The sequence below is a fragment of the Castor canadensis genome, chromosome 9, assembly GCF_047511655.1.
Source record: "Castor canadensis chromosome 9, mCasCan1.hap1v2, whole genome shotgun sequence".
NCBI lineage: Eukaryota > Metazoa > Chordata > Mammalia > Rodentia > Castoridae > Castor > Castor canadensis.
Window position 1 is genome coordinate 61,578,536 of NC_133394.1, and position 18,833 is coordinate 61,597,368.

The 18,833-nt window shown below is 35.4% G+C and overlaps 1 long non-coding RNA gene across 1 annotated transcript in view; it reads left to right on the forward strand.

Annotated features, from left to right (window-relative positions):
• The first annotated feature begins 1,405 nt into the window (after positions 1-1,405).
• The window catches only part of LOC141410914 (uncharacterized), a 37,388-nt gene continuing 19,960 nt past the window's right edge, over positions 1,406-18,833 (forward strand). Inside the window, exon 1 of the long non-coding RNA XR_012435717.1 lies at positions 1,406-1,459. This is a non-coding gene — a long non-coding RNA (uncharacterized lncRNA). The remainder of the gene's footprint in view (positions 1,460-18,833) is intronic.

Below are 18,833 nucleotides of genomic sequence, written 5' to 3' on the forward strand. Positions count from 1 at the left end.
CCAGTGTAAAGATCAGTTAGAGATGAATCAACCTGGGTTGTAACACATTTGTACATGAAAGCAATGCTAGGAATCTCTTTATATAGCTATCCTTAACTCAACTAGCAAAAATGCTATGTCTTCCTTATTATGCTTATGTCTTCTCTTCAACAAAATCAGAGATAAGGGCAGAACAGGTTCTGCCTAGAAACTATGTGGGGAGGGAGGGGAGACGGTGGGGGAGGGGGACAGGGGGAAGAAATGACCCAAACAATGTAATATATGTGAATAAATGAAAAAAAAAAAGAAAGAAACTGAGGGTCTTTGAATCATTAACTTCTTTGGTTTTCCAGTAATCTCTCTTCTGGTATTAGGCAACCCTGAAGAAAGAGAGAGAGTTCCATAATGCAGAGGATTCTAAGGTGATTGCCAGCAAAGCTGTGTAATACACTTACCTTGCAGTGCATTATGATACATGGCAGTTTATGAAAGCCCAGTTACACAGATTATAAGTTACATTTTCTAGTTTTAGCATCGTAGTACAAAATGTCCAAGTATCTTAACTAAATTCTTAAGAAATGATGATTCATAGGTAATACTAATAAACAAAGTGCAAGTAAAAGACAAGAAAGGGACAGAGCCAATACTTGTCCTATTTCTAGCAGGAGCTATTATCAGCCATGTAATGAGATGAAAACAGCATTGGTGTAATCAGACTGGAAGAGAGTAGACACCCTGATTTCAGAATTTTCAAGAAAAATATTTAAACATGAATTTATACATATTAATTTTAATAAGAGGTCATTGTCATTACCAAGACATTTAGAAATATAATTTATTTCATCTTTTAAAATCTTATATTTTGTAAGGGAATTCATAGTGTAAAATGTTAATATAAAATATCTTAATAAAACAATATTTAAATTAAAAATCATTGTGTACTTAGATATTAAAAAACCAGAATTCAGGGATATAATAATTAAACCAAACTTACTGCTTTCGCTACTCTTCCTTTAAAATTTGTTTGGTGTGTTGGTTTCCCATTTATCAACTGGGATGAAGGACAGGACAGGCAAAAGGGCCTCCCTAGTTTCATTTCTTTTTATTTTTAGTGGTACTGCGGTTTGAACTTAGGGCCTCACACTTGCTAGGCAGGTGCTCTACTCTACTATCAGCCCTTTTTTGTGTTGGGAATTTTCAAGATAGGGTAATGTGAACTATTTTCCCAGGCTGGCCTTGAACTTTGATCTTTCTGATCTCTGCTGGGCGTGAGCCCAGCTCCTAGTTTCTTAGGTGACCAAAGTTCTTATGTAGCTTTAAGTTGTTAACACAGCCTTGATTTAGTAGTATAAATTTTCTGGTCCGGGAAATAATCACAACTCCAAGCTTGTTGAAGTATTAAATCTTTTCTTCTCACCCAACTAGGGCCTGGTGCAGGAGAGAATCTGCAAGACAGTGGGAAGAGATTCACTCTTCTCCAGTGAGTGATTTTATTATTCTTTTATTCTTGCTTACTGAAGTTTATGATCTCTTACTATTTGGGGCATGAAGGTACAGGAGGAAAAGGGATGCAGGGAATTACTGCTTGATTGATACTGCCGTAAGGTTGCTTGTGTTATCTCCACCTAAGATATTTGTAATTTGCAGTTGGACCTCACCAATGCAATTTCGCATTATGAGGCCAGCATATTCCCCAGTGTCTTTTAGGCTCTCTTCTGAGTAGGGCTCCATCTGGGCTCTGAGATTTAGGGACCTTTGATTTGCCTTTGAAAAAGAGAGCATATAATTCCTAGATGTGTCTCCCTTTTCTAACACGGACCACTTGACTCATCTCTCATGTTTTCATTTTGTCAGTTGTGAGGCTTACACCAACCTGTTATGTCCCCCTGCTCCAGTGAACACCTGTCAAGTCCTCTGAGGGTTCCAGTAATCCTGAAGCCAGAGCTGAGCTGAGCAGTGCAGTAGATACTCATGCCCCTGCCCTCCCATGGGCATCATGCTTACCATGCAGCACAATCTTTCCAAGAAGTCTTCTTCACAGTCTTAATTTCCAGAAACTTGACCTTTTTATTCTGGATGTGGATGAGAAACTTGAATTTTGGCAAGGTGGCCCCTCTCAGATCTCACTTTGATGTCTCAGCTTTTCCAAGTTTTTGTGCTATAATGGTTTTATGGCAAAAAGTACTTCAATTTTACCACCTTCTCCAATGGGAACAAGATGTCGTTTTAATTTTTAAGGTTAGATTCATTGAATACTATTTTATTTATCTGTTTTGTGCCTTAGTCATCATTTAAGAATCTCAAAGGGAAGCCCAACTGCAGAATAATTTGGCAAGGAGCTCTTAACCTTTCGAATTTGAGATCTGATAGCCTTTAGGAGAAAGATGGAAGAGTGAATCAATTGCTTTTAATTAGGGACAGGTTTCAAAGGTACAGGGATGAGGTCAATGTAATTTAAAACAATTTAGCTTGAAGTGGTTTGTCTTTTTTTAATAACATTTATATCTCTCACATAATTTTTCTGGCTATACATTCAGAATTGCAAACTTCAGCCCTTTTATTATAAGGTAATGATTGATAATCAATTAACATTTCTGTTAGATGCCAGAAGAGGAAATTCTATTGGATTAATGAATCACTGTTATTTTAGCTTCTGAACAAGTGTTTACATGCCATAAAAGTGTCTACATGCCATAAAAGTGTCTCCAACTCTCAGATCACCAATTTTCAATTAATTTTGCATTGTGTCTGTGGCTTGTGCTATTCTGATACTGTCTCTACATTACTCTGAAAACCCCTATTGCAGTTATTTAGAGACCAGACAACAGCTGTTATTCTTCCATTAGACTCATAGAGTGACAGAATAATGAATACATTTATAGCTTAAGATGGATTTAAAAATGATTAAGAGAAATCCTTTTTAAAAGCAGAAATATAGCACAAAGGTTATATTAAACTTTGCAATGAAAATATTCTTATTTTCACCATAGCATGATGAAGATATAAAAAGAAAATTAAATTAAGTGTCCTTAAAGCTGTTGAATTTTACTTCAAAGACTTGTCAAAATTTTTAAAGAATGCTTCAAGAAAATAGACCAACATGAAAATCTGACTTTGGCTTATATATAAATGAACTGAATTTAAGTAATCACAAAGATCAGCTTGCTAAATTTCTAAATGTTCAAAACCATTTAAAAATTTGCTTTTATTTATTTTAAGGTAGCCCCTCTAATCAAGTGTTTCATAAAATACTGCATGACTTGGGACTGTCAATTTAGTACAGTTAACACTCAAAGGATAAGAAAGAATAATACTGAAGAATGAACACTTGCTAGATATTAACAGAGCAATCCAGGTGACTATCCCTTTATGAGAGAGAAAATACCAGTGCTTAACTATGCCTAAAAAAGCTGCACATAACTGTTTTGATTAAAACAAGACATCTTAAGAAATGAAGTTTGGCATAAAGGTACCATAGTGAGGTAGATTTTCCATGGTTATGCAGTTGAAAAGACCAACCCAGATGCAGGAGTTAGCTAAGGAAGACTTAATTAAAAGCAAGATACCTAGCAAGGCATTTCTGCAGAAATGTGCAAAGACCAGAAATATATATTTAAAAATTAAACCTTTAGGAGTCAGCAAAGCTAGAGACCACCTACTGCCAAAGGTGCTTGTGGGTGGAGGGACTTTCCCCAGGATAGTGAGAAAATACCATCATAGAGGTACCTAACTCTGGGTATAAAACTTAGCAAGTTTGCAAAAGATTCTAACTAGAGTAGATATTTTAAAAAGTAATTTGTAGATAGTGTTCTACATATGGTTTATAATTTGTTGTTACTTTAAACTATAAATTCTTTTAAATAACTTATTTAAAGATAAGCCAGTCCATCAGTAATATATGTCTTTAATGAGGAGTTATACATTATCAAAGTAAATTATTTTAGAAACTAGGTGAACCAGCAAAAAAAAGAACTAGAATTTATCATTGTTTCCTTTCTAGAAAGTCAAGCTTACCACATAGCAACAACTTAGAACTGCACAGAAGAGATACAGGGACTTGTGGTTATGAAATTGAAATGCTCATTCAGTATTGACTAAACAAAAATGCATCATGACTTATAGAAAAAATTAAAAAAACCTTTGCTTATATATTATTATCACATCAGGTAAGCCTAAGATACATTGGAATTTTGAAACAATTCCAAGGGTTTTTTATAAATGGTTTCATTAAGTACCAATGTCTAGAGAATACTGCCTGTTGAATAAGAAAATTTGCCTTATTAGGGAGGATAAGTGGGTAACTGGGGATGGAGGAAGAAGGTTAAGAAGAGAAAAAGTCTCCTTCATCTAGTGATAAAGTTTCTACTTTTCTAAATATCTGCTCCAGAAAGATTTCTTCTTTTCTCCTTCCTTCCTTCCTTTCTTCTTCCCTCCCTCCCTCCTTCCCTCCCTCCCTTTCTCCTTCCTTCCTTCTCATGCAAGAATTGGTTAAAACAGAAGTTGGCCTTTACTATTCTTCTCTACTTTCCCTCACTTTGACCTTTGACAGTTTAGAAACCACTGTTAATCAGAGATACAAGGCTGTAGGTAGAGACAAAGCCTCAATTCCCACTGAAGGCTTCTTTCCTGCAGGATGAGGAGAAATTTTAATCTTGAATGAAGTCCAGTATTGTGATTATTACATGAGACAGGATTTATACTTACTTTATTGAAACTATTGTATTACCAAAGTGACTAGAGTTCTTTTATTACCTGAGTATGACCCCCAAAGTTTTGAAGCTGACTTGAGTTTATTTTTTTTTAAGGAAAAACGGAAGTAATTTAAGAAGAAACACTTAAAAGAATTTATCTTGTTAAATGCTTTGTATTACAAAGTGTGTAGGGAATAGGCTAATTAATTATTTTAAATTAAACATTAAATTAAGCTAAATATTAAATTAAATATTTCAAGAGTATACCATAAAAATTGCTAAAAGCTTTGGGCTTTTAAATGATGAACATTTTTCTAGAGCTAATAGAACATAATGATGCACAAGTGTGTAAGGATGTGCAGTGCTTTGACCAAACAGAGTGTAGGGAAGCACACGCCAGCTACTCAGTCTCTAGCCACCTGAGACTGAACTACAGACAAAAAGACTGATAGATACCTGTAAACATGGGAAAACAATTCCACACAAAGAATATGCATTTATATTGAGTCTTTTCTCAGAGGCTTTCCAATTCACAGTGGGATTTCTGGTTTCAATGGGTGTCAAGCTCTTTTCCTACACAGATCCAGGCTGAGAGAATTTTGATATCGCCACATCCTCAGGAACAGACAGAAGAAAACCATTCAGCTGGGGTTGTTATCAGTTGTCACAGAAATATAGTTTACCTTCACCATTTATTAAGGAGGGCTTATAGCTGCAGTTTCCTAGTCTGTTAGGTAAGAGTAAAATTTTTATCTGAGAGAACCATTTTAATCCTTTTGCTGAAAAGATACTATCTCAAAGATTTGTGTTGTAAAGGAAGGAGCATAAAGTGGACAGCCAAATATTGGCATTACAGTGGCAGGTTTTTTATATTTCATGTATATTTATTCATGGCAGAAGATATTTCATTTTTTCTTTTGGTTCTGGACATTAAACCAGGTATTGCACCTGTTAGGCAAAGTGATCTAGCACTGAGCTTCAAGGTGCTCTAGTATTGAGCTACATCGCCAGCTCACAACAGACATTTTTTTTTTTTTGGCAGTACTGGTGTTTGAACTCAGAGCTTTGCGCTTGCTAGGTAAGTGCTCTACCACTTGAACCATGCCTCCAGTTCTTTCTGCTCCGGTTATTTTAGAGATAGGGTTTCACATTGATGCCTCAGCAGGACTGAATCATGATCTTTTTATTTTATGCTTCCTGCCAAACGGAAGGTGAAATAACATTTGTGAAACACTATGCCCACTTTTTTTTTTTTTGAGATGGGGTCTCCCAAACTTTTTGCCAAGGGCGATCGTTCCCATCTCAGTCTCCCAAGTAGTTAGAGGACCGAGTCTCTCTGCGCATGAGAGACGCTTTTTATGATGGTTCTATACTTTTCACTTTTTTGTTTCTTTTTAGTTTTTACTTTTGATATGTAGTTTTTTCTTTAGACAAGATTTTTGTACATTTATTTAGATTTTTAAACTGTTTTCAAACAGCTTGTATATGAACAAATGTTAACTTTTCCATTTACTCTGAAGATTTCTGTAAATGCCCCATAACTACAGATTAGATCAAGATTATAAGTTTACCTAGTTTTTCCTTTCATATCAAAAGTCATTATTTTCATATACAGTTAACCAAAAGTGTTGTTTCTGCATGTAAATTTTCTTTTCACTCTTATATTATTCTTTTATTTTGATTAGAATTTCTTTTTCAGTTGTCATACTAAAAAATATATCAGGCTTTCTTGCCAGAGATCACCAGCAATTGTAAATTGTGGTAACAGATTCGTGCACGCACTGGAGAAAAAGAGATGGCAACTTTTAAACCGGAGAAATTATTAAATGTAGGCACTTCTTGATGATGGATGACTTGTAGCTATTAATATATGATTTTAATATGATTTTGGATAAAGAAACGAAAATAAGTGAATTGAGAGCAAGAAGTGACTTAAGTTACTAAAAGAATGAAAATGAATGAAAAGCAAGATAAAGGAGAGAAAAAGAAAAGAAATCTAGAGAAAAATGAATGGTTTCACAGTTAATTTATTTAGCTGGAAATGCCATGAAGATGCTGTTAGATGAAAAGACTGAGATTCTTAAAAGTCTTTGATATGTCAGGGAGTAAGAAAACAATCAATGAAATTGAGGATAAACACTGGAGTACTGAGTTGGTAAAGTAAGAAAGAGTATATAGTCAGGTCTGAGAGAGGACTGCTGGTAAAATATGGGCTGTTACAAAAGTAGCATGAAGACCTTTGTAAACTACAATGTTTGATCAGAGTTCTGGTCATGCATTTCTTCTGAGCGCTATGGAATGGTGTGAAACTAAGGGATGGCTTTTAGAATAAGCTGGTTTAGAGCAAAAGAAATGACAAAATTATAGGTAACAACAGGGAGGTGGGCCAAAAGGCAGTCACAGAAAGAGATTCTTAAAGGTCTACTGAAGAGTAACTGAAAGACATTTATACCTGGGTAAGAGACCTCAAGGAGAATATTTTTGAGGTTCATAGAGTAAAGAAGTGCAAAATTATAATGAGACTGTGCCAAGCATTTTTGTGAATGCTCATGAGTCTTCCTGAGTTGAAAATGGTGGTGGGAGCATATAAACACAAAAATTACATCTGCTAGAAATGTTTAAGTTAGCAGTATGCTATCAAAATATTCCATCTCCTTTCACTTGGAAACATAAATGCGTTAGGACCATGCTGGGCAGCACTGTTGAGATCTCTGTACAAAGATTGTTCACAGTCCAGCTAGCTGTACAGAATTATGAATATGTATTTCAAAATTTTAAACAAAATGGTGCATTACTTCCTATATAGTTCATTGGATCTGATTTCTCTTGTAAATATAAGTAGGGATCATTTGCAAAATAACAGAGTAGAATTTCCTGTGCAGACAGATGCTTTTTATATTTATAAAGACTGAGCTGCTTTTTTCTTTTTAATGCTCTGGGAAACGGGAAACCGAAATGATTTTTCATATCAAGTTTAGTTTAACATATGGCAAAGAGCTCACTCAGACGGTCTCCAAACTTTGCTGTTAACAGTTTCCAGCCTACACAGGAAACGAAGCTGTGCTTCTGACGCATTCCCATTATATGGGAAGACCACAGAGAACAGCCTAAGTTAAACCACAAAAATTATGTTTATACAAAGCGCAGCATTCAATTTAAACCACAGTAGCATAGAAAGCTTCAGTTGATGCTTCAACTCCACTTTTAAGTTGTGCTAGCAAAATATTTCAAAGCCTATCAATAAAACCAAATAGCTGTTAAGTCTATCCTTCAGTTTTTTGGAAGATAAGCAACAAGCAAGTTCTGAATCTGGATATTGCCTCTTCTGAGGGGCCTCAGTTTTAGAAATCGTCTTGTGTTTGTAAATCTTCTACTGGATTTTCAAATACTAAAAAAATAAAACAAAAGAAACACCTCATCTGTTGAGAACACTTGAGGTAGAGAGCTAGAGTGTTTTCTTTGGAAAATAATTGTTATATTCCACCTATACTTCTGAGGATATGGAAAGTGAAGTATTGAGCATGATTCCCTCAGCGTTATGGATGGCTGTATGTCGTCATGAAATAGTTCCATGGCGCCATACAGCTATGCTTTTTGAATTCTTTGGCTGCTTTTCACTACTTTTTTCTTTTGTCAGCTTTCATTTCCTACTGCTGTTGTTTTAGCATTCTTCTTTTCCTTTCTCTCATATGCTGATGTTTTTACATATGTTCTTTAGAATGAGAAAACCAACTAAGAAGTGCGGATAAATTCTGTTTAAAAATGATGCCATACAAAGCTCTCAGTGGAGCCCAGTGTCCGTGTAAAGAATGCAGAATTTCTTCTTTCTTTAAAAAAATTTTTTTTATTGTTGTTCTGGGAATACATTATGGCATTTAACAAAAGTTCTTACGATATACCAAATGTATCATAGTTAAATTCCACCCCCTCCACCACTCTCCTTTATCCCCTCCTTTACCCCCATTCCTGGAATAGTTTCAACAGGTATCATTTTTCCATTTACATACATGTGCACACAGTATTTGCACTATATTCACCCTACTAAACCTTTTACTCACATCCTTCCTCATCCCATTGTTACCAACCCACCAGACAGGAACTGTTGTGCCCTCCTGTTTTCTGATTTTGTAAAAAAAAAAAAAAAAAAAAAAAGTCAGTTTTTTTTAATGGTTGAATAAAATTCCATTGTGAAAAATACCACATTTTCTTAATTCATTCATCAGTAGTGGGGCATCTTGGCTGTTTCCATAGATTAGCTACTGTGAAAAATGCTGCAATAGACATGGATGTGCAGGTACCTTTATTGTAACCTGACTTAACATTCCTTCATTTGGAAGCACAAACGACTGTGAATAGCCAAGGCAATATGGAGCAAAAGAGCACCTCTGGAGGTATCACAGTACTCAATTTCAAACTACACTACAGAGCCATAGCAGTAAAAACAGCATGGTACTGGCCTAAAAACAGACATGAAGACCAGTGGAACAGAATAGAAGGCCCAGATATGAATCCACAGTGCTATACCCACCTGATTTTTAACAAAGGTCCCAAAAACTTACCATGAAGAAAAGACAGCTTTCTAAACAAATGTTGCTGGGAATACTGGGTATCTCCATGCAGAAAACTGAATCTAGATTCATGTCTTTCATCCTATATGGTTTCATCTCAAAGTGGCTTAAGGACCTTAATATAAAACCTGAAACTTTGAAGCTAGTGCAGGAAAGAGTAGGGGACACAATGGGAATTCATAGGCCTAGGCAACAGACTTCCTACATAGAACTCAAATGGCTCAGCAACTTTCTCTTGACAGGATTGACAAATGGGACTACATGAAACTAAAAAGCTTCTGCATTACAAAAGAAATGGTCACCAAATTGAAGAGGCTGCCCATGGAGTGGGAGAAAATCTTTGCCAGCTATATATCTGATGAGGATTTAATAACCAGAATATACGGGGAGCCCAAAAAACTAAACTCCCCAAAAATCAGTGACCCAATGATGAAATGGGCAAATGAACTGAACAGAGCTTTTTCAAAGGAAGAAGTCCAAACGGCCAAAAAGCACCTGAAGAAATGCTCAACATCCCTGACCATAAAAGAAATGCAAATCAAAACCATGTCAAGATTCTACCTCACTCTGGTTAGAATGGTTATCATTAAGAACATAAATCAGAAGGGGGGATGAAAGAGAGCAGTGGAGGGGGTGAATTCAATATGATCTATTTGATGTATTTTAGGAACCTTTGTAAATACTCCAATGTACACCCACCCAGCACAACAACAATAAAAAAATATATATAAACAACATGTTGGTGAGGATGTGGAGGAAAAAGGAACCCTTACATACTGTTGTTAGGAATGTAAATTAGTACAACCACTATGGAAAACAGTATGGAGGCTTCTTAAAAAACTAAAAATAGAACTGCCATATGATCCAGCAATTCCACTCCTAGAGATATACCCAAAGGATTGTAAGTCAGAACTTTTTCTGTTTGTTTCCCACTAGTCAAATTATGTAATCTGGAGTTTGGACTTGCTAGGCAGGCGATCTACCACTTGAGCTATGTCCCCAGTCCTTTTTGTTGTTGTTATTTTTGAGATAGGACCTCACATTTATGCCCAGGCTTTCCTGTGCCTCTGTTCCCCTAATTCATGCTTCCCACATAGCTGGAATGACACGCATGCACCATCATGCCCAGTTTTTTATTGGCTGAGAGTGGGGTCTTGCTAACTGTTTGCCATGGCTGATCTCAAACCACAATCCCCTGATCTCTGCCTCCTGATCAGCTAGGATTGCAGGTATGAGTGGTCCCCCTCACACCCACTCCCGGGCCAGGCTAGGTTATGTACTGTTTTCAAACCCCAGTTTCCTCATCTATAAAATACCTCACAGGATTGCTGTTAAGGTTAAATAAGATAACATATATGTAAAATAACCTAATAAGGTTGTTTCAAAAATAAATATGGTCGTGTAAAACAGCATGGCACAAAGTGGTCCCTTTGGTTTCCTCTCCCTTTTGCAGATCCTTTCTTGTTAATTCCTTGTTCTCAGCTGCAGCTGATTTAGTTATTAGAAGGAGAAAATAGAATTAGAGATAGCTGAAATGTTACTGTTAATATTTATCTCTTCTTCCATGAGCTTTTAGAAGGTATTAATGTTTTGAAAGTTAAGTAAAAAGATCCTTTAAATTCTCAAAAGTACTGCTTAACTGTATCCCTTGATATTTTGTCTTAAAATAATTTACATAAATTTTAATTCATTATTAGACAAGGTTAATCATTCTTTGTATACCAAGAACTCTTATGTTAGCACTTTTTTCCCCCCAGTATTGGGGTTTGAACTCAGGCCTCATGCTTGCTAGCCTTTGAGCCATGCCTCCAGCCCTTATGTTAGCACTTTTAAAATCAGTGCTTTACCTTTCTTGTTAGGAAAAGTGATGGAATCTCATTAAAGGAAAATTATAAAATATAGAAAAGCAAGATGAAAAAAAACCCAACTGTCAACATCTAAAGATGAGTATCTTTTCATTATTTTTGTATAGTTCTTTGCACAAAATTTTGGCACTTTATGTACAATTTCATATTCTTTTTACACATAATACATATTTCATAACTTATTACCAAACTATTCATAGGCATAAATTTAAAAATATGCATAATAACCACTAAGTAGATATAATTTATTTCAAAATTTGTCTTTGGTTGGACATTCAGCTTATTTCTATTACAGTTAATACTTTTTCTGTATTTAATGCTCTTTCCTGTGAAAGAGTTACTTCCTATAGAAGTGGGATCATAGTGTTATAGACTATGAAGATTTTTAAAGCTTTGCCATGTGGGAAAACAGTGATCCCAGAATCATGACTTGGCTACAAAAGATACCTAGCGAGGCCTGCCTGGCATCTGTCCTGTTTACTCCAGACAAAGGCCACAGCCTCAGTTTTGCTATGGATAGAGAACCTTACATGAAGGATGTTCCTTTTATTGATGCCAGCTGCAATGAGCATTGCTGTGTGCTGATAATACTTTTTGAAACCTTGATTTCAAATGTTGACTAAGTATCTAATTTCTCATAAAAGAGACCTCTATTATTATTATTATTACATGATTATTGACATTTTATATATAGAGAATGGCATGGCGGCACAGAGGAACCTCAGCAGGAGCATGTCCTTCGTCCGTTGTTCCAGGACTCACACTGCTCACTGGCTCCATAGCTGGCTGTGACTGCTGACCAATAAGCACTATTTAACACAAGTTGCACTGGTTTAGAAAGAAAAGCTTTGACAAACTCACTCATCTTTGAAAACAGAAGGCCCAATCCCAATTATCCAACTATCTGTGTAACTGGACTAACACCGTCCTTGAAAGCAGTACCATATGACCTTCAGAGAAACATACAGTTCTGCTGAGAGCCAAAACTGAAATGTGAGGAGCAAATATCCCCCCAGCTTATAGCTGCTTCAGCCACCTGGACTGCAGCCTCATGAGAAACTTGCACCCATAGAAACACCATTCTTGAATTTTGACCTACAGAAACCATAAGTGATCATAAAATGATAAATATTTTTAAACCACTGTGCGTTTGGTATATTTTGTTACTCAGAAATAATAAGTATAAAAATAATTTTATAGATGTATATTTTTAAAAATTCTGTTTTCAAGGAAGTCTTAGGTTTATAAACTACATTAGGTTATTATGTTTAATAGTTTCTTTAAAACTATAATAATACTTTTAAAATATGAAATATAATTTTTGAAAATTCTAGAATATTTGTTTTATAGAATATGTCAGTGCTTGGATTTGTTTAGTTGCTTCCTCATGATTAGATTAATGTGAAAAATGTACTATCAAGAGTACAGAAAGATATTTTTAAAAAGTGTGTTAAAAACACTTAACAGGACATTTATCCCCTTAAAATTTTAAGTGTGTACTACAGTAATGTTAACTGTAAGTATGATGCTATACAGCAGATCCTTAGTGTCATATGTCTTCATTTGAGAAAAATCTATTTTGCTGCTGTTTAGTAGAATATTCTGTTTAAGTCTGTTAGGTTCACTTGGCTTAGTGTTGTTCAAGTTCTGTTTCCTTATTGATCTTCAGTCTGGATGTTCCATCCATTGTTGAAAATAGGTTATCAGCTTCTACTATAATTGTGTTGCTATCTATTTGTTCCTTCATTTTGTTAATAGTTCATTCATATATTTGGAAGCGCTAATGTTCCTTGCATATACATTTAAAACTGATACATCTTTCTGGCTAACTGAATTTTTGATCATTACATTATGTCCTTCTCTGTGAGAAATTTTGAATTAAAGTTAGTTTTTTTCTGTTAAAAATATGGCAACCCTTTCTCTCTTTAGTCACCATTTGCATGAAATATTTTTCCTGTTCTTTTCACTTTCAACCTATATCTGTCATTAAATGTAAAGCAGTCTACTGAAGGCAGCATGTAGAAGAATCTTGTTTCTTTTTTTGCTTGAGGAGTTTAATTCATTTTCATTTCATATAATCATAATAGGAAAGGAATTACAACTGTCTTATAGTGTTTTTGTCCCCTTTTTCCTCTCTGTCTTCCTTTGTATTTCATTGAGTTGTGTGCTGATATGCTTTGAATTCTTTCTTATTTTCTTTTATGAATCTTATGTATTTTCTTCATGATTACCATGGAGTTTACCTAAAACCTCTACTAGTCAACAAGAATAAGCTGATGTTTTAAGTTGGTAACAATTTAACTTCAATTGCATTAAAATTCTACCCTTTTACTTTCCCCATCCATTCCATTTTTTATATTGTATGTCACGAATCACATTTTTACATTGTATGTTCACTAGAATATCTTATAGCTATACTTATTTTTATACTTTTGTCTTTTATCTTCTATATCATAACTAAAAGTGATTTATACACTGCAATATTGTCTTCTTGTCTGTATATTATATTTGAGCTTATGGTTTCATATTACTGTCAAGTATATTTCATATGAACCTGAAGAACTGCCTTTACCATTTCTTGTAAGACAAGAATGTTGGTCATGAACTCCCTTAGTTTTTGTTTGTTTATTTGGGAGTATCCTTATTTCTTTCATTTTTAAAGGATGGCATTGCTGGATATAGTATTCTTTATTGATAGTTTTTTTCTTTTTTTTTGCGTTTATCACTTTTAGTGTAATTTTCCTCTTCCTTCTACCCTAAGGTTTCTGTGGAGAAATATGCTGATAATTTTATGGAGGCTCTCTTATATGTAATGAGTTACTTTCCCCTTGCTGCTATTAAAAACCATCTATTTTCACTTTTGATATTTTATAATTATTTTTATTTATTATTATTATGTGTGTTGATGTGAATGTCATCAGTCCTTCCTAATTAGTTTGTTGACTTTGTTCAATTTGGATATCCATTTCATTTCTGATTTTGGCAAGTTTCCAGTGATTATTTCTTCAAATAAAATTTCTTCCTCTTTCCCTTCACTCTTTTCCTTTTGAGACTTCCACAATTAATTCATTGGTCAAATTGATGATGTTTCCTAAGTCTCTCAGGCTTTCTCCACTCTTCTGTTGTTATCTTTTCTTTTTGGATGGATACAGTAGTCCCCCTTTATATATGGTTTTATTGCCCCTGGTTTTTGTTATCTACAGTCAGCAAAAGTCTGAAATTATCAAATGGAAAAATTCCAGAAGCAAACAATTCATAAAAGGATTCATAAGCTTTATTTTTTTATTTATTTAGTTTTTTATTATTCATTTATTCATATCTGCATACATTGTTGGGTCATTTCTCCCCCTGCTCACCCCCCTTCCTCCCCCACACCACTTCCAGGCAGAACCTGTTCTGCCCTTATCTCTAATTTTGTTGAAAAAAAGACATAAGCATAATAAGGAAGACAAAGCATTTTTGCTAGTTGAGAATAGCTATACAAAGAGATTCCTAGCATTGCTTCCATGTACAAATGTGTTACAACCCATGTTGATTCAACTCTAACTGATCTTTACACTGGTTCCTGATCCCCTTCTCATGTTAACCTCTGTCGCTTTAAGGTTTCTGTATTAGTTCTTCTGGAGTGGGGACATCAAATGCTTTCACGTTTTGGGTTTTCTACCTATCCCCATACCTCTCATATGTGTTCTCCCCTTGTCATGTGATCCAAGTCCAACCACATTGCTGCATTTACCCTAGATCTAAAGTCCACATATGAGGAAGAACATAAGATTTTTGGTCTTCTGAGCCTGGCTAACCTCGCTCAGAATGATGTTCTCCAGTTCCATCCATTTACTTGCACATGATAAGATTTCATTCTTCTTCAAGGCTGAGTAAAATTCTGTACAAGTACCACATTTTCTTGATCCATTCATCAGTAGTGGGGCATCTTGGTTGTTTCCATAACTTGACTATTGTGAATAGTGCTGCAATAAACATGGGTGTGCAGGTGCCTCTGGAGTAACCTGTGTTGCATTCCTTTGGGTATATCCCCAGGAGTGGGATTGCTGGATCATATGGAAGGTGTATGCTTAGATTTTTAAGAAGCCTGCAAATTTTTTTCCAGAGTGGTTGCACCAGCTTGCATTCTTACCAGCAGTGTTCGAGGGTACCTTTTTCCCCACATCCTCACCAACACATGTTGTTGGTGGTGTTTTTGATGATGGCTATTCTAATGGGTGAGATGGAATCTTAGTGTGGTTTTGATTTGTATTTCATTTATGGATGGAGATGGTGAGCATTTTTTCATGTGCTTTTTTGCCATTCGAATGTCTTCTTTTAAGAAAGTTCTGTTTAGTTCAGTTGCCAATTTCTTAATAGGTTCATTGATTTTAGAACAGTTTAGTTTCTTAATTTCCCTGTATATTCTGGTTATCAGTCCCTTGTCTGATGTACAGCTGGCAAATATTTTCTCCCACTCTGTGGGTGGTCTCTTCAGTTTAGAGACCATTTCTTTTGTTGTGCAGAAGCTTTTTAATTTTGTGAAGTCCCATTTGTCCATCCTTTCTCTTAGTTGTTGGGCTGCTGGGGTTCTAGTGAGGAAGTCCTTGCCTGTACCTATTAGATCTAGAGGGCTTTCTGCTCCTTCCTGTAGTTTCAGGTCTGATATTAAGGTCTTTGATGCATTTTGAGTTGAGACTAGTACAAGTGGTAGACATGGATTTAGTTTCAGTTTCTTGCAGACGGGTAACCACTCTTTCCAGCAACATTTGTTGAAGAGGCTGTCTTTTCTCCATTGTATATTTTTGGCACCTTTGTCAAAAATGAGGTTGGTATAGTTGTGTGGATTCATATCTGGGTCCTCTATTCTGTTCCACTGTTCTTCATGTCTGTTTTTGTGCCAATACCATGCTGTTTTTATTGCTATTGCTTTGTAATATTGTTTGAAGTCAGGTATTGTGATATCTCCAGCATTGCTCTTTTTGCTGAGTATCGCCTTGGCTATTCGTGGTCTCTTGTGTTTCCAAATGAACTTCAGGGTAGATTTTTCAATCTCTATGATGAATGTGATTGGGATTTTTATGGGAGTTGCATTAAACATGTAGATGGCTTTTGGTAGTATGGCCATTTTTACTATGCTGATTCTCCCAATCCGTGAGCACGGGAGATCTTTCCATCCTCTATAGTCATTCTCGATCTCTTTCCTCAGGAGTTTGTAATTCTCTTTGTAGATGTCATTCACACCCTTTGTTAAATTTACTCTTAGGTATTTGATTTTTTTTTTGAGGCTATTGTGAATAGAATTGTTTCTATATGCATTTTCTCAATTTGTTCATTGTCGGTGTATAGAAAGCTAATGATTTTTGTAAGTTGATTTTGTATCCTGCCACCTTGCTGAAACTGTTTATGGTGTCTAGAAGTTTTTGGGTAGAGTTTTTTGGGTCTTTGCGGTATGGGATCATGTCGTCTGCATAGAGGGATATTTTGACAATTTCTTTACCTATTTGTATTCCTTTTACTTCTTCTTCTTGCCTAATTGCTATGACTAGAAATTCCAGTACTATGTTGAATAGGAGTGGGGATAGTGGGCACCCTTGTCTCCTTCTTAATTTTAGGGGAAAAGATTTCAGTTTTTCACCATTAAGTATGATGTTGGCTGTAAGTTTGTCATATATAAGCCTTTACAATTTGAGGTACATTCCTTCTATTCCTAGTTTTCTTAGAGTTTTTATCATGAAGTGGTGTTGGATCTTATCAAAGGCTTTTTCTGCATCTATTGAGATGATCAAGTGGTTTTTGTCTTTGCTTCTATTGATGTGCTGTATTACATTTATAGATTTATGTATGTTGTACCACCCCTGTATCCCTGGGATGAAGCTGACTTTGTCATGGTATATGATCTTTCTGATGTGTTGTTGGATTTGGTTTGCCATTATTTTATTAAGGATTTTTGCATCGATATTCATTAAGAAAACTGTTCTGTAGCTCTCCTTTTTTGGAGGTGTTTTTGTCTGGTTTTGGGATGAGAGTAATATTGGCTTCATAAAACAAGTTAGGCAGTGTTCCTTTCCTTTCTATTTCATGAAAAGTTTAAGGAGGGTTGGTATTAGTTCTGTAAACATCTGATAGAATTCAGCAGAGAATCCATCAGGTCCTGGACATTTCTTTTTTGGAAGGCTCTTGATATCTACTTCAATTTAATTTTGTGTTATAGATCTATTCAGGTGATTGATATCCTCTTGGTTCAGTTTTGGATGTTTGTAAATATCTAGAAATCTGTCCATTTCCTCAAGATTTTCAAATTTATTAGAATACAGGTTCTCAAAGTAATCTCTGATGATTTCCTAGATTTCCATGGTGTTTGTTGTTATTCCCCTTTTGCATTTCTAATTTCATTGGTTTGGGTTTTTTTCTCCTCATTTTAGTCAGGTTTGCCAGGGGTCTGTCAATCTTATTTATTTTTTCAAAGAACCAGCTTTTTGTTTCATTGATTCTTTGTATATTTTTGTTGTTGTTGTTTCTATTTCATTAATTTCAGGCTTTATTTTGATTATTTCTTTTCTTCTGCTTGTTTTGGGGTTTCCTGGTTCTTGTTTTTCTAGGAGTTTGAGATGTAGCATTAGGTCATTGATTTGAGATCTTTCTGTCCTTTTAATATATGCACTCATGGCTATAAATTTTCCTCTTAGGACTGTCTTTGCTGTGTCCCATAGGTTCTGGTAGGTCATGTTTTCATTTTCATTAACTTCCAGGAACCTTTTAATATCCTCTTTTATTTCATCAATGACACATTGATCAATAAGCAATGTGTTGTTCAGCTTCCAATTGTTTGCATGTTTTTTACTGTTGTTTTTGTTGTTTAGTTGTTTGTTGCATTAGTTTTAATGCATTGTGGTCAGATAGAATGCATGGGATTATTTCTATTTTCTTATATTTGCTGAAGCTTGCTTTGTGCCCTAAGATATGGTCAATTTTGGAGAAAGTTCCATGAGCTGCTGAGAAGAATGTATATTGTGCAGAAGTTGTATGAAATATTCTGTAGACATCAGCTAGATCCATTTGATCTATGGTGTGATTTAGTTGTAGGATTTCTTTATTGAGTTTTTGTTTGGATAACCTATCTATTGGTGATAGGGGGGTATTAAGGTCTCCCACTACCACTGTGTTAGAGTTTATATATGTTTTTAGGTACTTCAGAGTATGTTTGATGAAATTGGGTGCATTGAGGTTGGGTGCATATAGGTTGATAATTGTTATTTCCTTTTGGTGTATTTCCCCTTTTATTAGTATGGAGTATCCTTCTTTATCTTGTTTGATCAATGTAAGTTTGAAGTCTACTTGGTCCAAGATAAGTATTGCTACTCTTGCCTGTTTTGGGGGGCCATTGGCTTGGTAGTTCTTCTTCCAGCCTTTCACTGTCAGCCAGTGCTTATTTCTGTCTTTGAGGTGGGTCTCCTGTAGGCAGCAGATTGTTGGATCTTCCTTTTTAATCCAGTTTGCCAATTGGTGTCTTTTGTTAACATTCAGTGTTATTATTGATAAGTACGTGGTGATCCCTATCATGTAGTTGTCTTTGTTGATTAAGGGTTTGTGTGTAGCTGAGTGTTTATAAGCTTTAAATTGTAGCATGAGTTGCATGATGAAACCTCATCCTGTCCCACTCCCATCTGGGATATGAATTATTCCTTTTCTAGGGTACCTATGCTGTATGTGTTACCTGTCCATCTGTCACTTAAGTAGCCATCTTG